The 27,937-nt window shown below is 40.0% G+C and overlaps 1 protein-coding gene across 4 annotated transcripts in view; it reads left to right on the forward strand.

Annotated features, from left to right (window-relative positions):
- Positions 1–2,220: 2,220 nt before the first annotated feature.
- The window catches only part of LOC101171037 (interleukin-1 receptor accessory protein-like 1-B), a 231,567-nt gene continuing 205,850 nt past the window's right edge, over positions 2,221–27,937 (forward strand). For 2 of the 4 annotated variants that reach the window (XM_023950643.1, XM_023950644.1), the window contains exon 1: positions 2,221–2,718. The gene's annotated coding sequence lies outside the window, so the exon portion shown is untranslated. The remainder of the gene's footprint in view (positions 2,719–27,937) is intronic. The other 2 variants (XM_023950645.1, XM_023950646.1) reach the window with 1 other exon arrangement.

Consider the following 27,937-nt stretch of genomic DNA (forward strand, 5'->3'; position numbering starts at 1 on the left):
GCTCAATCAGCAGGAGAAGATGTCTCCAGCTCACATGGAGGCTGTGAGTTTTTCAAAGCAAAATTCCGCTTTTACGGTTTCCTTAGAAACCGTAAATGGAGTGTAAATTCACTCCATGCGCTGTTCTCTCCGTCACGCAGCAAACCGGCTTTTCCAAACCCGTTGGTGACGGTGGACTTTTTTACGCTGCTTTTAACGATTGCTTTTAACTTGAAAGCTTCATCATATTGTAGCGGCGATCTGGTGCACGTTGGGTCTAATGGCACCAAAGGGTTCTGGGATGCGGCCGGGCATGCGTGTTTCATTTTGTTGAACCATGACTGAAGTGTCTAAGACCTGAAGTCAAGTCCATGCTGTTTGGCTGCTTAGAGGTGTGTTGAATATAAATGCCTTGTGCTTGGTGTGAGATAGAGAATTCAAACTATTTACTGAGTTCGAAAGTACGTACATGGCAGCCGCTAATTAAATCCATAAATTAGCCGCGTCACTGAATAAGCCGCAGGGCTGTAAGCGCAGGAAAAAAGTAGCGGCTTGTAGTCCGGAAATTACGGTAATTTAGATTACTTAGGATGATTTAGATTTAGATGGATTAGAGGATAAGATGAGAAATCCTCAAGTTTATGAAAGACACGTAAAAATTTGAAAGATTTGGATGGAGCCAACAAAAAGCTTCTTATGTCAGATTTAATTTGTTTCTATGTACGTTAAAGCCAACTTCATAGATGATGAGATCACACAAATAAGTAAAATGTCTTTTTTCCACCTCTATCATCTTTTGATATATGTTTCTTTTAATTAGGATTATGCCTTTTTTAACCTAAATATAAAAAAAAAAAATGTTGCTTTCTAGGACATAGTTTCTGCAGAGCAGCTGGAAATTTTCAGAAATTCACCTCTGAGTTAGGGGCGGGACTGTTGGCATTTCATCCATCATGTTTACATTCTGTCCCACTAGCTTACAGCCCCTCATGGCCCCCACCTAACATTACCGGTGCAACAAAAATGGCGAGCAATGTTGGAGCTATCCAGCCGTACAGTTTGATCCAGATTCCAGGTCAAATGAGGAAAACAAAGACATAAATGGAAAATGGAATAATACCAGTTTTACGATGGTTGTGTCATTTTATTTTGTTTTATTTATCCATCACACCTCAAAAGTCAGTTGCAGCTAAAGTTAGCATCTGACTGTTGGCATCCACTTTGACGTTAGATAAAATCTTCATCACAAAGTCTACGTTTAAAGACGCCGCAAACATTATCAATTGAATGAAGATTCCTTTTTAAAAAGTTGCCAACCTGCTGAAGATGTTTCTGATCAGAGGAAAAGGAGAATATGGGTGAATTAGGTAGGCAAGTGCAAATAACAAAACAGAACAAAAATCTACGAATGTTGTCAGATTTTCTTAAACTGAATTTCTTGTAGTAGCTTTTTTTAATTAAAAAATTAGGTTTTTCAGAAACAGGAAGCTAAAAAATATTAAACAGAAACTTTTGCACTGACCGGTCCGTGAAAATAATGTCGGACATTAAACCGTCCTGAAAAAAGTTGAAGATCACAGCTCTTCCGTAACCCTTGTGCCATCCTAGGCACTTTCCACCTTTATCCACCTTTGTCATGATAGGGAGAACACGTCAATGTAAGGGTGGGGTCGTCTAAGATAGCACAAGGGTTAAACAGATAAAAAAAAGTTTTATTTCAACACTAATCCTAAGAAAAAAAAATGACCACAAGTTTTTAAATATTCTTTAAAAGCTAAATTCTCCTAAACTCAAATGATTGAAAGAATCAGAAGGCATAGAAACATACATTTTATTGAAAAATAAATTTAAAAATATATTTTTTGTAAGTAAAAAGATTGAATCACCAGACCTCCCAACCACACAAACCTTTTCATTTCTTTGTCATCCCTCCATCTTCTTTGCTCCTCCATCCTCAGTGCGCGAGCGCCTCTTTTTGCGCATCCCTCTGAGTTGACCAGTTTTGAGTTGAGTTGTAGATGTCTGCTGGAATTTCTCGACCTCCCCCTTCCTCCCCCATTCCACTGTTTAATCGATGAGGCTGACGGGCTGTAGGTGCAGCAGCACGGCTGGCTGTTATCGGGTGGTGCACTAGGACCGCGCAGAGCCTCCTCTCATCGTGAGCATTGCATCCACAGAGCGGAGCTGTGAAGGAACCCCCCCATTGGATTTGGCTATTATATTCATACATTTCCTCCCACCCACCCACCCCCCTCTTCCCCATCCCATCTCCACGGCGGCGCGGCTGAGCCGGGATCGCACTAACGAGTGCGTTTTGGATGGTCAAGCGCACCGAGAGAGGATAATTGAGCATGATTTGAGAATTGTCTGTTAGATGTTTTGGTCAAATCTTTTTCTTTTTCGTAAAGTCGTCTCGCCATAATCATGTTTTACTGCCAGTAGTGTTTTTTTTTTGGTTTTTTTTTTGCTTGCGTTGATCTGCTTTAATTTCAAGCGTAAAGTCCCATCTGCGCTGGAGCGCGCTTGGCACACTTCTTCACAGGACAGAAACAAAAATCCTCCTTTTCCCCCTTTGCGTTTGGATTTAAACTCTTCACCTGGATGAATGGGCAACCTGGTCAAAGACTCGCACCTGCTCCGTGGAAACATTGTTTTCTGTATTGACCAGGAGTTGTGATGTCCAAAGCCTTTCCCGCTGACTGACACACGGCGCCGCACCGCTTTGGAATCGATTTGAAGGTAGGCCAGCTCGCCTCATCTCCTGCCTGCGGACAAAACGCCACTTTTTCTTTTTTTGCGTGGCATTTCAGAAAGTTTGCGGGGCCTTACTTCAAACAGACTCTATGGTCAAGTAATTAGGAGTGACAGTGCATTTCTGTCTCGCACTTTTGGCAGTTATATTTATAAAAAAACAGCCATTCTTTTTTATTTTCATTTCAAATCAACTCAATAGTTCGGCTCCACTGCAGCAAAAGAGTATGTTAAAAGAGGATTTAAACATTCATAAAAGGATTTGATGAATAATTAAAGTAAGGATGTGTCGCAGTGTGAGACTAAATTCCCTCCACCTCCCCTTCTTCTCCTTTATCTGTCCCCCCCCTTTTTACCTTTTCTTTTCTTCCTTTATTATTGGTTTCAGTCTGGTAGAGTTGGCTTATTATGGTGCGTTTGCTACGATCACGGGATTCTCCAGCCCTCTGCAGTGCGGTCTCCTTCACCCGGCTGCGGGGCTCAGAGCTCAAAGGGGAGAGGATTTAGATAAACTAAAGGCGCGCGCGCACGGGGCGGGGAGGGGGGGGGAGTACAGCTTCTGTCAGTATAATTCAATGCAAAGTGTCTGAGTATAATTCAATGCAAAGTGTCTGGATGAAGCGCTGGATGAGCTGGATCCGCTCAGCTGCGCAAAGGAGGCGCGCAAAAATAAAAATAAAAAGATCACCCTCAAACTTGCCGCTCGTCCTTGATCCTTTCTCGTGGACTGATACAATTTTCAATGATTGCGCGTGAGAGTGCGTCACTGTTGCCTTTAAACTCCATTTGAATAAAATGAAATAAAATCCTGCCCACCTTGCGGGGGGGGGGGGAAATAGACTTGAACCGGAATCCTTGGCTTCACACTTGACCCGGTTTGGAGCACACGTGTGCTAAACGCCGATACTGTACAGACGAGGCTGCCCAATGGGTGGGACCACTTTGAATGCCGAGGCATGACGCAGGAATCCCGACAGCAGTTGTTCTCTCCGCGTGATCATGGTGTTCCATCCACTCTAAGCGAACGTAAAGGCGCGCGTGCGCTCTCACGTGCGCACTTTCCCGCTTAGAGGTGAGCCGAAACTTCACGTAGAATTTCTTGAATAAATAAATAAATAAATAAATAGATAAATAAATAAATAAATAAATAAATAAATAAATAAATAAATAAATAATAAAAACCTCCAGGCCACATTTGTTGGTGGGTTTCTCTCTGGATGCACGGCGCCCCGATGAATCCCCCAGTTGTGTGCGATTGGGACGAAGCAGAGTCACGGGGAACTGTCCGTGGTGCTGAAACACACACACGGCTCCTTTTGTTCAACTCTCCACTCACGTCCTCTTCTCATTGGTTTGCAAATATTTGGAGAACTGTTGGGCTGCGTGCACCACTCTCAGTGTGACACCAATTTGCATGTGACACTAATTGCAGTGGGAATATTTGTAATGAGCCACGTGAAAACAGAGCCATGATCTTTGAACATTTGGGCCTATCATTCAACAATGTTTAAAACATTTGATCATACCAACTGTCATATCTGTGCTTACTGTTTTTTTTTGGTCTGGATTCAGTTTGTTTGTCTAAAATATAGGAAAAATCCATTGTATTTATCAGGGGTGTATTGGACTTCATCAATGGATTGACTCATATTTCCTGTCATCCAATTAGATTGATCCGTCTGAGGCAACGTTGTTAATCGAATCAATTTAAACCATTGAAATTTTTATCCAAATAAAATAAATCAATTATATCAATATATATAATCACAGCAGACATCACACATGTGATGTCAGCAAAAAATGAATAGTCCATCACTCATTTCATTTAATCGTGCCATTAAATACGTGACCATACAGTGTGCTAGAATGTTCTTAAAATGTTCCCTTTGGATTAGTTGGATGTGGAAAAACAGTGTGCTGAACTTTAGGAAACCAAAATGTGAATGAATTTGACATGCATTCTTGTTTACTTGTTTGTTTGGACACATATTTCCTTTACACTTAATTATCTTCCAAGAGGAACATGGAATCTGAAAAACATCACCTGCACTGTACCCAGATATTTACCTCTGAGTCCCACTGGTTGACGTTTTGGCTAAAACTCAATTTTAGGTCTGTGGATCGGATCGTTCAGAACAAACCAATATCGGCAATGAATCGTATCGTGAACCACAAATTATGATAGGAATCGAATAGTTTTGTGACAAAAGTTCAAATAACAAGGGAGTGTCGAAAAAAATTCAATGTAGGTCAAGCTTTTGAGGGCACCTTTAACAGCTTCTCCAGAATTGAATGCTGTCTTCACATGCCTGATGATTGTGCTGAATTGAAAGCATTCCTCATGCTGTAATTTCATTGTGAAGTCTACAGGGCTAAACACACAGTGCTCTGCAGTGCGGAGGGTGCACACCATGTCTGCTATAAACACAGTTGGGGAACTGATATATACAGCCTGAGAGGAAATCAAATTAACTCCGGGGGAGTTATGACAGCAACTGTGAATCTAATAATTGACTACACAGCTTTTCTGTGATTACCGTTGCCTGGTTTCATAGTGTGCATGATCTTTTGTGTTTACATAAAGATCTTTTTGTAGCACCAATGCTGAAGGAACTCTGATCTTCAGAAAGGGGGTTTCTTCAGGATACCTGTGGGGTTCTGTCACTGCTGTCATCTGTATGTGTGTGTGTTTCTTGCTGACATTGATTGAATTAGGCTACAAAACAGAAGCCGTGCTTTCTAAAGGAGCAAAAGCGATCCTGTGGTGAAGATTGTCAATAAGCGGCTGGATGGAGTGCAAGTGATGGTTTCGCCGGGGGCAAACAGCCGGTCAAGAGGAGGGAGAATACGCTTAGGCAGACTCCCACTGATCAAGGGAGCAGATTGGGAGCCCTTGGTGCTAACGTCTGTCAGTCCCTGCTGCAGGGGGAGATTAGGGGGCGGAGTCGAGCAGAACTGACCCAGAACCCCTTACTTTCCGCCCTCCTTTTGGCTGTTAATAGCTTTCAAGATGGCTCATTATTTTGATATATCCGAAACGTGGAGATTACTGTGATCAGGTGATGAGAAGACTCAGCATTTTGATGGCTTTGTTTTGAAGGCTGGCTGCTTTGACATGGACCCCCATGGGGCCGGTGACAGCTGAGTTCCCCCGCTGTGGCAGATTGATATTAGTAATTTAAGGGGAAGCTGTCACACACAATCGTCCAGATGGAGAAAGCCGCAGAGCCATGCACTCAACGAAACATTGTTTGTTTGCAGATAATCAGTTGGATGTAGGAGCTGAAGATTTATTCAAGGCTCCAATTTCCAAATGTTCCTTAACGTAACGAGGCATATGTTACATTAACGCACATAATAGATTGTAAATCACATGATAGGATAGTTGGATCAAGTGATAGAAGCTTTTAGCTGGTCTTGTGAAGGCCGTGCCACACAGCCACTATGTACATTTTGCACATTTTCCACGTATGACATTTCGGTCTTTCGTGATACACGCGTGATTTACATAATTCAGTGCTTCTTGATGTATGCAGAGAATTTACATGAATTCAGTTTTGAGCTGTTTAAAATTCTTTGGTTGGTTGAGATTTATGCAGTTAATAGAGTTTTCACGTAGTTTTTATGCAATTGTTAAGGAAATCAACTTTTTCACACATGTTCATCTATGTCTGACAGACTTTTTACACATGTACCACTGATGTAATACTTTGATGTCGCGTATACGGCACACATATCACGTTCAAATTATGTCATTGGCGCACTGATTACTAACAAATAACATACAAATAGCACAATGTTCACGCATGGTTCATGTTCGACGTTGATTTACGTGTTCTATGCGTGGGTTATTCGTACTTCTTCCATGGTTTTAACGGTTCATTCGTGATATATCTGTGAAAATTTCACGTGAAGACCACAACTTTTCTCACTTTTCCACGTATATTCACATGTGACCAATTTTCCTCTGAGCAATATGCACAAAATGCACCCAGTGGATGTGTGACATGGCCTTTATTAATGAAGCTCCAGAGAGCAAAAGAGTCTTAGCGACTTCATTCGTGTGCAGACTCACACACACGCTTTGTGTTTTTGCATAAAGCCAAAATTCCAGAGCTGTTGTGTTTGAAAGCTTAACGTTTTCCTTGTCCCATTAAATCTCAATAAAGCTGGAATAAAACAGAGAGTGAACACATCTTGACTAACAGCCCACCAGTGATGCCGATCAAGCATACTGAATTAGGCTGCATTATCCCAAATTAAGACAATAGCAACCGAGCGCAGGTTTGATGACCTTCAGGCCTGAAATCACTCGACATTTTAAATTATATTGTATTCTTCGAGCAGGCTGAACTTTCATGGGACTGAATTAGAGTTTCTGTTTTCTGCACGGTGCAGATGTGATGCAGAGCAGCCGGGTGGTTTGGAGCTTGGCCTTCATATGTATGGAACCAAATCGGGGCCAAAAGTTTTGAAAACCGAATACGAAAGTGAAAGCTTAAAAGAACTGGCGCTAAAACTCAAAAGAAAAAAATGAAAAATAAACAAATACATACTTTGAAAAGCATAATGATGAATCTTGAATCTTTTTCAGTTTCAAATTTTCTGTTTACAATTTTTTTTTATTTCCTTCTAAGACAAATAGTTTTGTCTTAAATCAAGTGTAACAAAATATTAGTATAAAGTAGGAACTAAACAAAAATACTTGGTGAGATTTTGTTTTTGCAGTAGAGTCTGTTTTTTAATGTCAAGACCAAAGCACTGTGATTTAGTGACTTACTTTTATTATCTTCTCATCTATTTTTATCATTTTTGTGTTTTCTTAAGTAACCATAGGTCAGAAGTAAAGCCTAAAACACCTAAAACTGTAAGTTTTTTTGTTTGTTCATAAAGGCTTTTACTGCTTTTATCACATATCTCCTCATTTCTGTGCTTAGCTTAATGAAACGATAAAAGCCTCACAACAGACATACGATTCCTGATGAAATAAAGATTCAAAGTGTGGCCCTTGATTTAAGTGACCACACGACGCTGGGTGACGGATGCTTGAACTCATTCCTGCTTCATCTCCTCTGCGATAAACTCTGCCACATTGTCGTCTCCTCAACAAACAACAGGGATTTAACCGCGCCGATGCACTCCTTCTCGTCTGCTTTAAATTCCTCTTCTACCTCTGGTACCTTTCATGTAGCTTAACACCTCTGTTTAGTTTCACTTTGATGGCTGCAAAGGTGGGAGACAAAGTAAGACCTGGAAGCCAACAGAGCTCGGCCTTTTATCTTACATAGTAACCTGTCAGTCATTGAAGGATTTGAAATAATGCAGAGTTTTGTCATTTCAGTCATCAGCTTACATTCCTGCATGAAGCTTTTATGCTCACAGCTTGCAAACTTATCAGCTCCTGAAGAGTGAAGGATGGTAGTCGGTCTAAAATCACTACTTTTCTCATTAGTTGCCATTAATTACCTTTTTTTTAATTACAGAGCCCTGGAAATGACATTAAAAAAACATTGTTCCCTCAAATGACTATTTTGTGGCCACAAATTAGCATGTTATTAACATTTTGGAGGCACAACTTAGCATTCTGTGGCCACAATTTAGTATTATGTGCACATAAATAATTATTCTGTGGGCACATATTAGCATTTTATCAGCATTTTATGCACACCACTGAGCGTTTAGTGGGCAGAAATTAGCAATTTGTGCGCACAAATTATTATTTTAGTATCAACTACTAATTTGTGGCCATAAAAGACAAATTTCTGCACACAAATTGCTAATTTGTACATACAGAATGCTACTTAATGCCTACTAAATGCTATTTTGAGCAGACAAATTTATATTTTATTATAATCAACTACTGCAAAAATCTAAATTGTGCACAAAGTGCTAATTTGGGCCCAGAAAATGCTAATTTATGCACCAAAAATACAAACTTGTGCACACAGATTGCTGATTTCGGCCCAAAAATGATAATAAGATGGTTATTTGAGTCAACAAAATGATAATTTTGCTGCACAAAATATTAAAACATTGCCACAAAATGCTAGTTTCTGCAGCAAAACAAATTAATTTGTGCAGAAAAAATAGCAATTTGTGCCCACTTAAAACTGTGCCCACAAAACATTTATTTATGCACACAAAATACCAATTTGTGGACTGAAACTATTAATTTGAGGGAACAATTTCAATGTTGCGTTCAGGCCTAATTTTTTTGCAGCCTATATTTATTTAAAACCAGAGATTGGGAATCCTAAAAATATGACTGTTTAGAAGCCACACGTTAGCATAATGGGCGACGTTATTAATGTCTGTCAATAATCTCTGATCTCACTCTAAATATTTTCAAATTTTCTTAAAGTCCCACTTCAATCATTTTTTGATATATAAGTGTTCTCAGTGGTCTTTCAATTATGATTATGCCGCTTTTAGCAAAAAAAAAAACCAAAAAATTATGTCATTTTTAAGACAGTTTCTGCAGAGCAGCATGGGTTGGTTTGAAATTTGCCTCCAAGTTGTGGTCAGGTCTGTTGGCGTGGAGTAAGCCTACCCGCTCTTTCCGTCATCTATCCTCTATTCATCTTATACTCTCTCCCTCTAGCCTACAGCCCCTTACACCCCCAACCTAACACAAATGTTGAGCAATACTGGAGCTCTTCAGGCGTACAGTTTGGAGTCAGGTGCCAGTCCAGAAGAAGAAAGACGTTCATGGAAGTATTTGTCTGCAAGTGGATGCATCAGAATGGAGCCGAGCAGGAAGCCTGTGACTTGCCGTTGTAGATCCCATATCACCACTAGAAGCTTTTTCCAACAACTGAGTCACAACAAATTAGAAAGAAGAAAATACTCAATTATCTTTATAAATGTCATCCATGAGAAAAACGCTACAAGAACACGGTAAAAGCACCAAAAACACGATTTTCGTCATAGTGGGTCTTTTTAGTTTAGAACCAATGTAAAGATATTTCAATTCAATTCAATTTTATTTACCGGTATATAGCCCAATATTACAATCTCAATGGGCTTCACACCGGTTTTTGTATAATAAACATTAAATCATAAAGAACATGAGGTCATATAATTCACTAGGTAATGGCTAAACTAAACGGGACATCCCTGCCCTTAGACCCTCCTTCGTGGTAAGGAAAAACTCTTAAAAAAACAGATTTCGGGAAAAAAAGGAAGAAAACTCAGAGATGTCCACATGAAGGAGGGATCCCCCCCCCCCCCCCCCCAGGACGGACAGGCGATGTACCAGAACCCTTAAAGACGACTGAGCTTATCTAACTCTACAACTACATGCTTAAATAGTCCAGCAGATGAGCTTCATCCAAATGGAGTTTGTGGACGGCTGAAGGGCGCGAGACGAGCCAGAGGCAGGGTCCACAACCAAGTGTGGGAGCAGAGACGAGCCAGAGACGAGGGACAGCATGGGAGCTGGTCTCAGAGCATTTGCTCAGCATGTTACCAAGCATTGGTTGATCTGTGAGTTTAAACTCAGATACAAAATGGTCAGAAAATGTTATTCTAAGCTGTAGCATGTTCTAATGTAAACTGGAAGGTAATTAGAAAGTGATCTGGAATGATGGGGATATGAGGAAGGACACTCAGCTGGCTAATCTCTATACCATGAGTTACAACAAGGTCCAGGCTGTGCTTGTGACAGTGAGTGGGTTCATTTACGTTTCGTGTACAACCAGCATGATCTAATAAAGCTGCAAAAGCATTTCCTGGACAGTCACTAGGGCCATCAACGTGAATACCTGTTTTCTTCAGAATAAGGCAGATCTTTCTCAGCAGGGTGGCTGGTGTCTCTTTTTTAAAGACAGGCTGTTAAGATCAAACATCTGGGAGGAGTTTGGAGAACAGCTGCTGTTATTTCATACTGAGAGCAGCCGGTTTGGGTGGCTTTGGGAAACTGGCAGGAATGCCAGCTGGAGACTTTCATGAGAAGGTGTGACTGGTGTCTCCAACTGGGAGGAGACCTCTTTAAAGACCCCTGACACACTGATGAAGTTATAGCTTTCAGTTGACTTTGGAACACATTGGTATTCCCACCAGGGGAGCCGAGGGAAGGAGCAGAAAGAAAAAAATGTCTCTGCATCCTTGTTGAGCTTTCTGCCTTAAATTTGTCTGAGAATGAATGGAGAAAGACCTTTCTAAGGTATTGGATTATTGCAGCATGTAATCACCTTTAATTTGAAATCGTAATGTAACTAAAGGGGCACATTAGTACTCTTTTCTTTTTTTTTATAGTTTGCAGAGTTTCTGTAGAAATATGTCCTGCAGTCTGTATCTGTGAACTCTATTAAGATCCTTATGGGATCTGTTCATGATTAGGGAGTTAAAAAGACGCTTCATATGCTGAAAGACAAAAAAAAATGAATTATTGAAACAAAAATAACTATTGTAGCAAAGCAGTCATTTTATGACACAGTCCTAAGCTGAAGCAGAGCTTTGGAGAACATTTTTCTGAACTGCAAAACTGGAGTTTTGAAGGTCATTATCTACTGATAATACAATAATGACTATTTTCTGAGTTTTTTTTCCCTTTAATGAATTATAGATATTAGAAAATTTTTCTTGAGAACCTTAACCATAAATATAAGCGTACAAAATGCATGGCCATTGAGTGTGCGTAAATTTAAACCAGGTTGAACTTTGGCCAATCAGGAACGTAGATTTGGTAGTGGCGTATGGATAGCGTCCCTTTTATTTAAAGGCACACAGCCACTTTTTCCATTTAAGTCTTTTGTGATACACGCGTGACATACGTGATTTAAAAGTGTATCCTTGTGTAAAAGTGTAGCGATTGTCATTTGTCGTTGTGCCCAAACGTCCGTCAAGGGTTTTGGCCGACGTGAATTCAGTTTTGAGCTGTTCAAAACTTTGGGTCGGTTGAGAATTACGCAGTGATTCATATTTTACATGGTTTAAATGCAACTATTATATAAATCTTACGCAATTGTGCGTGATTCTGCGAGGTGCAAGTTTGTGGCTTTCCACAACCGTTCCACGTATTTCAAACAGGCTTTTCACGCCGATGAATACATTATATATCGCATATACGGACCACATATCACGTTAAAATTATGTTTTGGCCTAGATTGGGCTTTTATGTTAATTTGCGTGTTCTTTGCGTGGTTTATTCGTACTTCGTCAGTGGTTTTAACGTAGATCATTTGTGATACACCTGTGAAAATTTCATATAACGACCAGAACTTTTCTCACTTTTTCCACGTGTATTCACTTATGACCAATTTTCATCGGTGGTATGCACGCAAAATGTGGCTGTATGACATGGCCTTAACGGAAGTACCAACTGGTTTAAAATTAATCATGTTGGAGAAATGAATATTGGCTGTTTGTGTCCTGCTGGAATTCTCTGACACCAAGTCTTTCACCTATCGGAATAAAGCTGTGAAGGAAAAAAGCCTGGAGTAAGATTGTTGATGTATGTTTTCTTTATTATCATCCTAACTGCTGTTTTTTAGGACTGCACTTTGAATTTTGTCCACCTACACATTGAAGGCTACTGTGTCGGGATTTTCTTTCCTCCACATACCTTCGCTTGTCTGTTTCTGGCTCGCCTTGCAAGAAATCGTACTGGGCTCCTGTGTCTGTTTTTTTTTAATAATGTCTTGTGTTTTCAAAGATTCACGAGATTTGGACCGCTTTGACATTTCACACCAAGCCTCCTCCAACTGTAGGTGGCAGACATGTGCTAGTAAACAGTAGAAAAAGAAGAAGACGAAGAAGGCCCTCCCTGCTTGTCCAGGGTGAACACCATGGGCTAAATGTGCGTTGAAGAATGTGTGTTCTTGACATGCCCAGTGTGTCCGTAGCTTTAGAAGTAACAGACTAACAGTTTTAGGTTGCTAGCATGTTTCTGAATGACTAATAATTGTCATCCATTTGACAGTAAAGCTCTGGTGTTGGTTGCATATGTCTTTACAGTCTTGCTGCTAATTGCAGAGCTTTATCCTTATGATTTCCCCTTTAGAGCCTCTGCTCTGTGCTTTTCCTCCAGAAGCATTACATGGGTTGGCCTGCGATTCTGTCATGAACCTGTGTTTCGCGCTGTTAATGGACGAAGTGCGGTCGTTTTCAAAAAACAGTCTGTTGCACTGGCAAAGAGCTTTAGATCATTTTCCTTTCTGGCCTCTCGGCATTATTATCCGATGGAGATGTGAGTGGATCTCTAATGAGATCGACCACAAACATTATCCCGACATGATCTAATCTGTAGCATTTCATTAACTCCCTGTCATTCAACATGTGGAGATTTTTATTTTATTTTTTCATCCCACCTCGTTTTCTGTCAGACATTTTGTCCTCTGTTTCAGAGGCGTCTCCTCAAAGTCATCCTCCCCACAGCTAACACTTTAGCAGCTCTATTAAGGATAAAGACATTTTCTGAATGGAGCCTATTTCTAGTATCTTATCTCAGTTTTACGGAGACACACACATCATCATTTCAAGGATTACCTCCGAGTTCTACATTAGCCCGCCCCATTGGATTATGATTATTCTGGCTATTTGGAAGACAAACTGTATGTGGTTTCATTAAGTTTGGAGGACAAAATATCCTCACAGCTCCTCACAGTGCAAAGAAACATGACTTCCAGCCCCGATAGGAGAAAGTAAACTATTTGGGCAACATTGATTATTTCCTGCATAATAATGTGAAAGGATTTTACTTCTGACCTCGTTATTATTATTAATATTATTTTTCCTGGCCGCTTGTACGCTGCCTTTTGCCATTGTGTGGACCGCACCAGCTGTAATGGAATCATTCACTCAGCTGTCACTTTGCATTGGATCTGGGTAAACCGTAGCAGTACCCCTTGGGACAAAACTGAAATATGAGCAGTCTCAACTGACCTGATATCAGGAGAGACCCAAATCATGAGGTGCAAAAAAAAACAAAAAACAAAAAAAAAGAAATGGTCCTCCGTGTCCCTTCCCTCACTAAAGTACCAGTTAAATCTCCTTTTCTCACAAACGAAAATCTCATTTAAAGGTGTAATTGAATGATTACATTTTTATGGCAGGAAGTGCTGAAATGAAATCCCAGCAGTCATGGTACTTAGATGCAGGGATTTTTAGCAGTGTAAAAGATGATGGTTCAAAAACAAAGGAGGAAATTTGTTCAACTTGAAACTATTATTACTATTTTTACTTAACCCTTGTGCTATCTTAGACACTTTAACATTGGGAGTTGGGTCATCTAGACCCCACAAGACAGTGCGCTGAACCTTTCAATCATTTGTGAACCTCATTAGTGTCCATGGATTACATGAAATCCTCTCCACGTTTATCACCCTTTGACATGGTAGGAGAACACGTCAATGTACGGATCGGGTCATCTGGACCCCATAGGATAGCACAAGGGTTAAAAAAAGATCGTAAAATAAATCTAAAATCCAAAGATATATTGCATTGCAAAATATAAAATTGACAAAATGTAAAGATTAAAACAAGTAAATGAGTAAATAGGTAGAAGTTTATTCATGTAGCACTTTTCACAGATCAACTCCCAAAGTTAAAACAAGATAAAACTAATACAAACCGCAAATACTGTAGGTAAATACAACAAAACATACTCTAGTATGATTGGTAAAACACAAATAAAAGATAGCTAAAAGATGAGGAAGGGAATCCAAAAGCTCTTCTAAATAAAAACATCTAACTTGAGTTTTAAAACACTCGACTAAGTTCCACAGTTGAGGAACGACTGCTTGACCTTTCAAGCAGTCGTTCCTCCCGTGCCGTCTTTTTGGAACGCTTAACCTTTGTGATGAAGAAATTCCCTCAAATAAATGAAGAGAGCCTTAACGACCCACACTGATGAAAATGGTGTTTTTCTGTGTTTTTAACATGTACTTGTGGCCTTTTTCTCATGCTGGAGGACACATATAAAGAAAATGAAGATTCAAATTTTATTTCTGAGCATTTCCTTATTCAAATCGATGTAAATCAGGAGCAGATGAGAAAACACAGTTGGAAAAGCTTGCAAACGTGACATGGAAGTTACAGTCAGCTCCATTCTGATGCGTCCACTTTTGTTGACCAGATCCATGTACGTCTTTGTTTTTTTTCTCGTCTGAGCTGGAATCCTAGAACTGTACGGCTGGATAGCTCCAATATTGCTCGCCATTTTTGTTGTACCCCCATTGTTAGGTTAGGAGTGTGAGGGGCTGTAAGCTAGCAGGAGAGTGTAAACAAAGGGATAATGGGACACGAGGGAACTCCGTGCCAACTGTCCCGCCCACAACTCATAAGCGACTCTCTACTGAACTACTGCAGAAACTATGTCCAGTTTTTTTTCCATTTTCCCTGAAGACGGCATAATCATAACTAAAATACCACTTGTACAATAGGTCAAGGTATGATCAGAGTGGGACTTTAAAGCACAAACGTCTACAAAGTTAAAGAAAGAGCGCTGCATAAAGAGGAAAAGAGAACAAAATGGGGTTTTCTTTCCTTTTCTTAAGCTCCCCTGCAATCACTTTAGCTGCAGTGGCCTGTGTTGTGGTGCAATGAGTCTCTGGGGAGTGGTGACTACCATAAATATTGGCCTGTTTTGAACATCCATCCCTCATGTTGGTGCACATTGTGTGCAGGAAGCTGGCCATTAGTGCCACTGGTCTGTAATGAGAGGGAACAATGTCGCAGCCAACCGTTAAAGGTCTTTAAACATGCTTCCAGTCAGGAGGACACACATGCCAGCAACCCAACGCAGCAAGAGGAGCGCAAATTTCTGCTTGGGATGGAAAGATTTGCGGGATATACACACTTAGAGTGCGTTGAATTATGGATATTGTCTCCGTTGAGTGACATTGGTGTGTGTGTGTCAGAGGTCGTGACATGACGGTGTTTGTTCATCTATCATATCATTTGTGTGTGCGCAGGTTTGACACACAGGTCCAGTCAGTCCTGTTCTTGGCTCTAGCAGTGATCTGGCACTCCTCCCAGTCCTGGAGCTCCTGTCATGCTTCCCTCCCTCTGTACCTCCCTCACTCCTCTTCTTTTTCTCCTCGCGCTTCCATCCACCACCACCCCGCCCCTCTCTTTCCATCCACACACGAGTGCGGATCAGCCCGCAGCAGCCTGTGCAGGTTGCGAGGAGAAAGAGAAAGGTGGGCAGAGGGAGAGAGAGCTGATGCTCTGTCACAGAGGCTCTCCTCCTGTGTCTCCTCCCACCCACCCACCCCCCTCGTTTCTGCTTGTATTTGTAAGGATTTGCAGTCATATGACGGCAATGTCGAAGAATTACGTAGCCAAATAAGACCCGCCACAGTGAGGATGACGAGCACACGGGCTGTGAAAAGCCGGGGCTATTTACATGCCAAGGTTGCAACTGACAGAGTCCTCTCCATATTCTTCAGGCAAATCCTTCAATAAGCTCACAGCAGGGGGCTCATGCTCGCAAACACACAGGCGGATGCGCCGGCACGCACACACTACACGGAACTGTCAAAAGGTTCTGTTTCTGTTCACTTAATCCTGCAATAAGATCCCATCTGAGATAACTGGGCCGCTCCCTGTGGGCTCTTTATGCTCTTAGAGAACCCACTGCAGCGGTGGTATGGATCCAGCTATTGTTGGAGAACAATCAGTGATACTGTCTGTGTGTATCTGTGTGGCTTCAAGCTTTTAAATACGTTTTCACGTTGCAGTGGAGAAAGTGGACATGAGGAATTACAATTCAATGGCTTTTTCTGAGCGTTTAAGATACTGACTAGGAGTTTCTGTCTCATTAAAACAAAGAAATACATTTTCTTTTCCATGATCATAAAGGATTCAAGAACCCACGTTTAGCCCGTTCTTGAATACGCGTCACATGTCCAGTGTGTTTGTAGCTTAAGGGGGGCTTAAGCTGGACTCAGTAACTTCCAACGTTGTTTGCAACTACAACCAAAAAAACAAAAAGACGGATACCGCTAAAACAAATGTTACTGTTACTAGGTTAGTACCATTAAAAAAATAAATAAACACAACACAACACATGGTGGCAGCTTGTAAAAAACACAGCCAGAATGAATTCCATATATTAGGCCTCCTGATGAAAATGCAATTTTTTGAAAGAAAAAAAAAAGGGGTGGGATTATATAAATTTGCTTCCTTCCACTCCCTTTCAAGCAATCTTTAATTTTATGTTTAATTATCCTAAGTTTTATACATCATTGTATTAATGTATAACTGAAGATTGTAATGTTTTTGTGTAGTATTCTTATTTGATTGCTTGAAATAAACCATTTCAAATCAAATGAAAATCAAAAGGTGTTAAGTGTTACTTACATTGCCAAAGATGCAGTATAAAACTGTAGAAAAAAATACTACAGTACTACAGTATAAAAAAATGTACATTTAATGTATTAAAAATGGGTTGTTGGTATTTCTAATATTGTTTAAGTCTGTGATATTTAGGATTAAAAAGACAATTTTTCATGTGTTCCGTTTCTTTGTTTCATTGAAAGTTTTTGTTCATGTAGGACTGGGCTGTCTAAAAGGATTAGTACAGAGGTGGCGTCCAGTTTCTGCTCTCTGCTTCACTGATTTCATTGTCCTAAAGGGAACGTCGCCTTTAGCATCTTGTTAGCATTCCCAGAGTTCTGCCTTCTGTCAGAACTATCCCAGACCACACAGAGAGCGAAATGATCAAAACAGGACGCTGCAAGAAGATTGGTTTCACTGTTTTGACCTGAAAAGCCTTTTTCCCCGCAATATACAGAGGTTTTTTTGTAATTACCGACCAAATTTAGAACATCATCCTTTAGAAAATGAACTCTAAGAAAAATTAAAGACAAATCCTAAACAGATTTGAGGTACTCAAATGAAAAATGTTAGTGCAACTGATATGAAAAAAGCAGCACATGACTGCAGATGAATACTTTTCCATCACATGTTAATAAACATACAGGTCATTTTCTACTTTCCTATCTGTTGTGGCCCATCTCGGCCTCCTCCTTTGCTGCTTTCTCCGACTTTGCAGTTCTCTCCATTCCCAGCCTGTCCCCAGTCAAGCAGAGAATCGATTTTAAACGGGCAAGACCCTGGGGACGGAGCTGGGAACCATTACTGGGCTCGTTTAGGCTCGACGATGGCTCCTCCAGACAATAGGATGGACTGTCATGGATAACAAAGCTTAAATGCACATTCCGGGCAAAAACCCCTCATGGATGGCACATCCTGTCCACTGGGAGAAGAATTTATTTCTTTATTTATGGAAAACATACATAATACCTGCTTTTTTGTTCTTGCCATGATTTATTATATCCTGCTTTCTTTCCACAAAAGATACAAGTCCAAGTCTTTAACTTGGACTCTAGTCAAATCAAGTGTTTGTTTGTAGATTTAGGTCACATGATGGAGCTTCTATAATCAAACAACTACAGGAAACACCTGAAACGCTGACAAAGAGATATCAAAAAATAGACATATGAACGATATTTTCAATTCCCTGCTTGTGGGACTGAAGTGGGACTCAAACCTGAGTCTCAAGTCCTCATTTCTGCGGTTTACACACTGGGAAAAGTGTCTTTCCACCGGAAGCAGACACAGTTTCAGTATTAGTAATGCTTCTAATGCTTAATTGTTTAATACACTATCAGAAATCAGTTTTATGCTGACGACACTAACATTTTATTAAAACAAAAGCTGATATAATACACAAGTTATCAATCATTAACAGGTGATTTTGTGTCTCAAAACAGCACAACATTTAAACATATCCCCTGCATCACACTAATTGTACGGATGCCCTTTCAAATTAATGCATCGAAATGGAGCAGTCCATTGTTACATGATGGATATAATGTTATTCATTAATAATGTATAGCTATTTGGTGACATTCGTGTTTATTTGAGTTGATGAGTGAAACAATCTAACAAAGCTAAAACAACTTTTAGCTCTGTTGCTTGGTTACATGATTCACCACAAAAGGACAACTTATTTCAGGGTAAAGACTGACCTCATTCCTCCCACATTAGTGCTGTGGGAGTGTGTTTGAGAGCGAAAAAGAACAGAGATGAGGAGAAAGATACTAGGAGACAAGGGATTGTATATAATGCATCACACCTGGAGTTCATTTCACAGTTATGTCACCATCAAACGGCAATGAAAGAACAGTTATCAGCTGTAATTGCAAACACGCCATCTGTGTGAAACAAGCACCCTTGAATAAAATATTAGAAATTAATGAATATGAAAATTTGTTATCAGATTACTGGTGAAGGCATGATTTAGAAAAAACATATTTAGACTAAATTATATTTAAGTACTGCGACTATCAGAATAATAAATAATTAAACTGTTGTTTTTATAAAGCACCAATAACACTTTAACAACTTTAAAAGTACTTGAATTTTCCCATATATTGTTTGACCTTATTAAAACACTGTGGCATTAATTCTTACTGTTTAGTCTTTACATGGACTAAAGTGAACTTAATTATAAGGAAATAATCTTTGAGAGATGTGGAAAAGAGTAAATAATCTATATTTAAATGACTATTAGCTTTAAACACGTGATATTTCATGGTTTTGACATGGATTGTTGGACTGTATTAATCGTTAGTGTAATAAATGTTGATAAGTGTAGACATAGGAGGATAGTAATGTTACCACATCCATTGGTTTCATCTATTAAGAAGCCATCAGCATAAAGAGTATGAATATGTATTTTATTAATTGCAGTGGGCCAGTTGAAATAGTGACAAATTCTTAAATTTTCTTTGAGATGTTGAGCTTCAACGAGGATACAGACACTCCTTAAAGCACACTGGTTTGAAACTGAGAATAAAAACTCAGCTCTCTTTCCTCATCTTAAAAAATTTAAATTTTATCATTTTTAAAACACAATTGAACCCTACAGCATCCCGGTCGTTCATGTTGCATGACTGTATCAGTGTTCACAGGTAAACATCATTGCTCAACATCATTGTTCAAAGACAACTAACAATTATTTTGTCTAATTTAAACAAAGAAGTGTAGAAGTGTAGATGCACCATCTTTAGGCCTGTTCTGGTTGTTATCTGAAGCATTGACTCTATAGGATAACTGGACAGAGTAACCCTTCACCCCCCTTGCATTCAAAATAGGAAGTATCCGCTGGTTCCATAAAGTTAAAATCCCAAATAAACCGTTCTTACTCAATCATTTTATTTGTCAGAATAACAGTTTTTGCTCTGATTCCTTTTTAAACATGATCTTGCTCATTTTTTTAACAATATTTTTTTCATAGTGTCAATTATTCAAATTATAATCTAACTAATCAGATGCCACAATAAAAGTAGGTGGTCTCACGTTGAACACTTGAAACATTCGATTGACAGATTTTCCCCAGTCCACTTTCAAGTGGAAGGGGTGTGGCCTTCCAACAAGCGCTCCTCTGATTGGCGAGATTGGTTGCCATAGAAATTATGACTCAGAGCGACTTGGACCAATCACTGCTTACTGAAGATTGCTGGCTCTGTTACGGTGACGTCTATATCACAAAAAAAAAACACGACTCATGTGACATAATTTCATAGGAGCCGGCAGTAAGTCTTTATCTATTGGCAACATTAAACTTACTTCATCCAGGTCTCATGTACAGCCAATGATCTGAACCAACAGGGAGGGGATGCTGCTGTTGGCCCCTCCCACACTTACAGAACGAACAGCACAGGCATGTCTATAAATTCCTGCCTCTCTTTTTGCAGCTGAAAGCAGAGTAGAAGTTCACTCCTTATTACTGTTTTCAGTACTTGAGTATTCATGACAGTAGAAAAAAAACATTTCTCAACTCTCACACTATTTCACATTATTATAAGATCTAATCTTACTGAAATTAAAACAACAGCTTCATTTAATTCAACTCTAAATTAATAAGTCTGACTGCAATGGGAAGCATTTAATGAAGCCTAAGCCTTTAGCTTTTAGCTAAGTGTTTCCTCATCTGCTTGTTCTAATACTGCCTCGAAATTGAAGAAGCAACCCATGTTACAATCATATTCAATATTATTTATATTATTATTTCATTTTATTTTTTTGATGGTGATGTCTCCTTTTTATGTCAATCTGAATATCTTCAGTGCAGCCAAAGTTTACAGTGAATAGTGGCCTTATAAAGCTATTTCTCTTACACAGGTGGAGTGAGGAGCCTGTGGCTATAAATTGGGCTAAAACAGAGTTCTCCTGAAGCAAGAGATAATTATAATATAGTTTGTATTTGTGTGTTGTCTGAACTTAACAGTTTGCTTTTCTCCAGTCTTCTGTGTAAAGAATACTGGTAGTTAAGCATTTCATTGTAAATGAACTGAAATGAAAATAATGAAAATAATGTCACATGATGGTGTTTCTACAATCGCACAAATAAAACTACAGCAAACGCCTGAAACACTGACAAAGGTTCATATAAAAATAGACATACAAACGATTTTTACAAGTCTCAAGTTCCTCCTTTTGGGAGTTAAGTGGGACTTACCTATTCACACACGACTTATTTACACAGCACTACATGGCACTGGTACCTGTTTCTTAAGCTACGCTCACACCGGGCAGATGACGCACCTTCATGAACATGGATTCTTTACTTTGGCCTATGGGGTTCACGCTGGACTGTTGTTATACTAGCGCATGTACCTACACGTGGAAGAGGCTTGGTTCGCAATTTTCAAAGCGGTGCAAATCTTGTGAGTCTTTCTCCAGGCTTTTTCTTTTGGCCATGGTGCTGAGGTAGAACAGTCGACGTCTAATTGGAAAATTGCAGGTTCGGTTCCCACTCTGCACCCTTGTGTTGAAGTGTACTTGAGCAAGACAGTAAATCCCACATTGGTTCTTGTTGTCCTAAGTTGGCGCCAGTGTTTGGCAGCAGAGCCGTTATCGGTGTGTGAGTGTTTGTGTTTGCAAGGGGGGATGGGACTGTGAAGCAGTTTGAGGCTTCTGAGAAGGCAGTAAAACACTATGTAAGTACAAGCCATTTACCATTTTACAACTTTATTGCGATGTATAAAAGACTAGGTGTCATATAATCTAGGCAGCATACAACCGCACTTCTCCTTCATGATCAATTTTCAAACGGTTGTCACTTCCATGAATAAAAAAGGGATGCCATCCATAAGGCACTACCAAATCAGAGTCTCTGATTGGTTAAAGTTCAAACAATGTCCTTGTGTTTTGTGCTTAAAGCTCAAATTTGGTCTTAAAATTATGCATAGCCATGCGTGAATGCGAGAGTTTTGAATGCACAAGCCTGAAACTCGCCTCAAATGTGCATGTACCCACATTTACATAGACGTTTCTTAAACACACTGAACGTAGCTTGAAGAGGAATAAGTAGCTCAACAAGTAGTATTTATATGAGGTTAGAAATCCTCATATCTTACTTGAAAACCAATAAATGTTCTTATAAATTTGTGTGAGGCGGTGTACATGTGTGTATGTGGGGTTGTAGGTGGTCCTTGTAAGTGTTTGTAGTCTTCATGTGCATCCTTAGTGGTTCAACTGCCCCCAGTGGGGTGTGTGTACTAAACGAGGGAGAAGGGTGTTGGCCCCTGCTCTCCATCAAAGGCGGCATTGACCGGGAGCATGGAAGCATTTCTGCAGCCAGTCAGCCTTGGACAGCTGACAATGGCCTGAGCACCGGGGACCTGGTTGAAAGCAATCAACAACAACTGGGCGAGAATGCTTCGCCGCTGGTGGAAGGTCTCTGAGCTCAGAGCTCAACAGCCCACAGATCCGCTCATGACCAGCCAGAAGTGGAACGCCTTTGGTTTTCCTTGAAACCCTCCGGTTAATTACAGCATACTGTTGCTTTATACGTGATCGAACAATCTCCTCATGTGTGCGTGTCAAGGAGAACAGCAGGAGAGCGGACTGACTTAGAACTGCGCTGTAATTAATCTTACTCAGTAAGGAGGTGCATGCTGGGACTAAAGCAGGGCACAGCTCACAGCCCCCTCCTTGTTAACTTCTACCACCTATAGCCAGGCCCCAGAGATTAACCCGGGCTGGCCGTGGTCAAAAGCGGTCAAACGTGTTTATAACGACTGTTCCCTAAGCTTTCCATATTTTTTGTAACATATTCTGAGCCAGTGATTAACTTCACTACAACCCAATAAAGCTCATGGGGCTTGACTCACGCTGTGACACATCTGGCAGACAGCGGAGGGAAAACATGCACATATCATATTGAGAAGATGTCGAAGCAGGCAGACGTACAGTGAGGTTAGCTGCAGTGTGTCCTGCTCCAGCTCTCCCAGCACAGCATGAACGTCTCTGACACGGTGATACACAGAAGCACCTATGACTCATTCCCTTTGTGTGTTTATCTCTGAGTGTGTGTTGTCTCATGTGTTTTTTGTGTGTATTCTCTTCTTTTCACTCATCTTTTTAAATGATTCTTTATCAAAAGTAAAAATGCAGGGTGATATTTAATATTTAGCTGTACTTTCCTTTTATTTTTAAACCAGAATCTAATGTTCAAAGTGGACTTTGTGAAAAGCAGAAATATAAATGAAAAGTCTATGTGTGTAATTGCATGTTTCAGACTTCCGCATTCAAAACTCTTGCATTCATGCATAGCTACCCAAGGTTCCATGACCATTTTTGGGCTCTGTGTACAAATCGCATGGCCATTAAACACGTGTTGAAAGTTCAACCTGGTCAAACTTTAATCATTGGATTGGAAAGTGATGTATGAATTGCATACCTTTTCATTCATCGATTGTTTGAAAATTGATCATGAGATCAATGTGTGTTGGGTACATGTGGGTGTGTTTATAACATTTGAGTGTGTGTGTGGACAGGCTCCGCCCCCTTTTTTTTTTTTTTTTTTTTTTTTTTTTTTTTTTTTCTACATTTGAACCTTACCATAATGATTAACAACCAGTAAACTTGTTGCTTTATGCTGCTTCATGGTCTTATTCCCCTTCCCCTCCTATTATCACCCCCTACCCCCCCTCTCTCTAACGTCCCTCTCTCTTCTTCCCCTCTTTCCTTTTCCGTCCGGTCCAACACCAAAGATTTTCAGACATGATTGAAATTAATAAAGAAAATTGATCATGAGGGAGAAATTCATCATTTTGGTTTCTATGCAGGCAGAATTCTATGGCACTGAGTCTTTCATATATCAGAACAGAGCGTGAACGAAAAAGCCTGGAGCAAGATTCACAAGATTTGCACCACTTCGACATTTCGCACGAAGACTCTTACAACCATAGCTTGTGGACATGCACTAGTAAACTGTAGAAAAAGAAGAAGTAGCCCCTCCCTGCTTGTCCAGTGTGACCACTATGGGGGTAAATGTGCCTTCAAGAATCCGCATTGTCCCATGCCCGGTGTTTCCTTAGCCTTACAGTTTGGCTTCAGTACGGAGTCTGTACTGAACAGAGTTGCTTATGGTTTAGTCACAACTGCCCTTAAGGCTAGATAAGGACTCCTCACAGGCAAAAAAAAAGGGCAAACCTGTAACTCTGTAAGCCACCATCTTACATACCCTAAAACCCTTTGGACTGTGCAAGGGGCCCGTAAATTCTGTTTAGGCAGTAAGTTTTCCTTGCGTGCTCCATACAGGATTGCCCATTTTATTGCTAATAGACAACCCATATCTAGCCATAAGGGTAGAAGTGAAAAATGTATTACTAATGACTAGAGTGTGACGTAGGGCATGCAACTTACATTAGCCTTATCAACACTTTGCGAAACACTTGCCACTTTCTTAACAATCATACGTTCCATTTTCATCAAGCCTCAAGGGAACTGCGTCTTGAACCAGACGCTCCTCCAACCCAAAACGTGCAGAACCCAGACGGGTGTAAGCGGCTATGCCTTTAAAGAACTAATTAGTGTGCAATTTCCATGATAAAATTATGTGCAAAGACCCTCAATAAGGAATATAGTTGCCAGGTTATTATATATGAACACAGCTAGAAAAAGTCCTCCCCCTGCCACTTTTCATTTAGTTGTCTGTGCGTGTTTGTGGTTTTCTAGTGTGATCCAACAATTAAAGAGGACAAAACTTTCCATGATATGTACAATATTTTGTTTTGGAAAGGAAGTTGGTTTTCTCCAATTGACGCCATCAAATATACTCTGATAAACAGGATTTACTGCAACTAGTATTGTAAATTCAAGAAAGCCTTTTTGAAAGTCTACGTCTTTGGCAAAACACAGGGAAAGCCCTGCCAATAAAAATGCTTTTTTTGTTAGACAACACTGCAGGGTCTCTAACCTTTTAAATTAGATTAAATTCCTGAATTATGGCGATGCATCAGTTCGGCTTGACATGCTGGAGACGCTGGAGCTTTCCTCCTCAGAAATGATACAACTGTCCATTAAATCAATAGCAACTGAACAGAGAACCTGATGTGAGGACTCCTCGGTCTCAAAATGAATTCCAAGAAGCCAAAAGTGGAGAACATGGGAGCAAATGGTCAGAGGGTGGTGCACACAGCACCACCCTTAAATTTACCGCGGAAAGTGGTAAATTTAATTTGATAAAGACTGAGCTAACCCGGAAGATTCGTTACCAGGATCAACAAAAAAGTGAAATTTTCTTTGCTGCTCCTCTGCGAGGGCGAGTCAGCAGGCAATCCCGGGCCGTGCCCTTCATCTTGTGGTGAAAAGCAGCTGGCAAATGGCATGTGTGCTTCTGTGTGATGATGTGTGCATGCTTCATGCACCGCTGAAGCGTGGATATCACGCCATGCCTCTGTGTGCGCTTCCTCAAACACACCTGCTCCTGATGCCTTAGAGACAAGGCTTCGCATGCACTCAACTGCACAAACAAGACGCTAACTGTGCAAAAACTATCTACTTCTGAGCTGTACCTAATACACTTTGCAGACATCCCGTTAAGTTTGCTTTATAAATGTTTTATAGTCATCGTGTTCAACTAAAGTTACGGAATTCTTGTTTTAGAGCAGGGGGGTCATGGCGTGTAGTGTGATGGCGTTTTTTTCAGGGTCCTGGTCATATATGCTTCCGATTATGGGATTCCAAAATTCTAGATTGAAAACTGAATCGCATGTTACACCATTAAATCAAATCATGGAGAAAGTGAACGGTTGCCTTTCTACTACACACCAGTATGTTCACGTTGAATGTGTAAAACACGCCTTGTGCTAAATTTCAGAAAGATTTATTATTTATTGTTTTATTAAATTATGCCAGACTTGGTAAAAGCCAACTGAAAGCTTTTTAGTCATTATTTGATTTTAAGCAAATTAAATAAAGGATTTTTCTGAATTTTTGGTTTTTTGTTGATGTTGCTTTGTAATACACAAATCATATATCGAACCAAAACAAATCCGTGATCCAACAATCAATTTTTAAACCAAATCGTGGGGAAAGTGAGTTTGCATCCCTGTTTTTATTGAGAAGAAACCACGTAATTGTCTTCTGCATAAAAAAATAATAGGTGTCTAAGTAAACTATAAGAATCAAAGGCACGCCTCAATAAAAATTATTAAACAAAGAAAAATATTTCTCTTAGTGATATATATTAGCTTTTGCTCTTGTGAGGGTCTGAGCCTCTAGTTTTGACCTTTCCATTCCTGAATGTCACATGCTTTGTTTTGTTATCTTTTTGTGTGTTTGTGTGTGGTTTTTAATTTTTTTTTACACAAGTTTAGGTTGATTTTGGTTTAGTTCTTTGATTCCTCTATGGTGTTGTTTTAAAGGGCTTAAATTATTAAATCATTGGGCTTTTTAAGAGTATTATAATGTTCATTCCTCACAAAAACAACAACAACCCTAAAGTGGTATTTTGATCCATTCACGCATTTCTGAGAATTCCTCTAAAATTCTGCTCTCTGAGCACCAGCTCCTCCTAATCCACGAACACAACCGGGCTCTCACATTCATACGTATGACAGTGAGGATCCGCCCCTTCCAGGAAGAGTCTGCGCTGCCAGCTCCGCCCCCAGGCTAACACACACACACCCATTTTCTCTGCTGAACTAGCGGTGATCGACAAAAACTTTTTCCTTTTCTATGCACAGTATGTACATCTATCTTTGCAAAGGTTTGGATGTTATTTCTTTTCGTGGGAAAAACGCAGACACGCTGCCAAGGTCGACTCTAGGTTGACGTCATGAAATGTGTTCATCAAAATAATGATAATTACTATTTTTTAGGTATTGTTTTAGTAAAGTCTCTTTCTGTTGTACATTTCAATTAACCATAGGGCCTGACAATGAGTGATGGAAACCCAGGACTTGAATATAAATCCACAGCAGCTGTGATCTGGACTAATTTAAAGCAGCTGGGATCGTGGCAGAGGGGAAAACACAGAACTAAGCTACTCAACAGAAGTTTTGTGATGAGCCAACTCAACATCAGCAGTAGATTAAGTAAAACAGAAACAGGCAAAAAAAGATTTTGAGGTACACATTAACCCTTGTGCTATCATAGGTACTTTAACATTGGCAGTTGGGTCATCTAGACCCACTAGACAGTGCTCTGAACCTTTTTTCTTCAATGATTTGTGATCTTCACTGGTGTCCATGGATTACATGAAATCTTTCCACCTTTATCCACCTTTGTCATGGTAGGGAGAACACGTCAATGCAAGGGTGGGGTCATCTAAGATAGCACAAGGTTAAAACAACCTTAAACACTACATTTTTTGTATATTTCCCCCATTCATCCTGGAATTAAAAGTGTAAAATTATTACAAATTGTAAAACATCTTTGGAATATTCTATAACAGTAACAGAGCTTTTGAGTAGAATCAAGCAAATTCTCTGCTAAAAGTGAGACAAATTAATTTATTAGTTCAGCAATGAACCAGTAAATGATCTCAATGGGTTATTGTTTTCATTGAACATCAATTACAGTCCTGCTGTTTCCAAACTTGTTGACAAACTTCACATTTAGTGGACTGACTGTGTCATGTATTTTGTATGTATTTGCACAAAATGTCTGTTCGTGATGAAGTTATTATGATGGCATCATTTACGTGTGCATATGGTTGTTTTCATATGCACGTGTATTTCTTTTCAATAAAATACTGGAAACATTCCTCAGAGAGTTTGGTCCATATTGAGAGCATCGCACAGTTGCTGCAGATTTGTCGGCTACACATCCATGACGCCAATCTCCTGATCCTCCACATCCCAAAGGTGCTCTGGGGCGGCCGTGGTGCAGGGGTAGGGCAGTCGACCCATGATCGTAAGATTACAGGTTCGACTCCTGCCTTGCACGCCCATGAGTCGAT

Source organism: Oryzias latipes, chromosome 21, assembly GCF_002234675.1.
Source record: "Oryzias latipes chromosome 21, ASM223467v1".
Lineage (NCBI taxonomy): Eukaryota > Metazoa > Chordata > Actinopteri > Beloniformes > Adrianichthyidae > Oryzias > Oryzias latipes.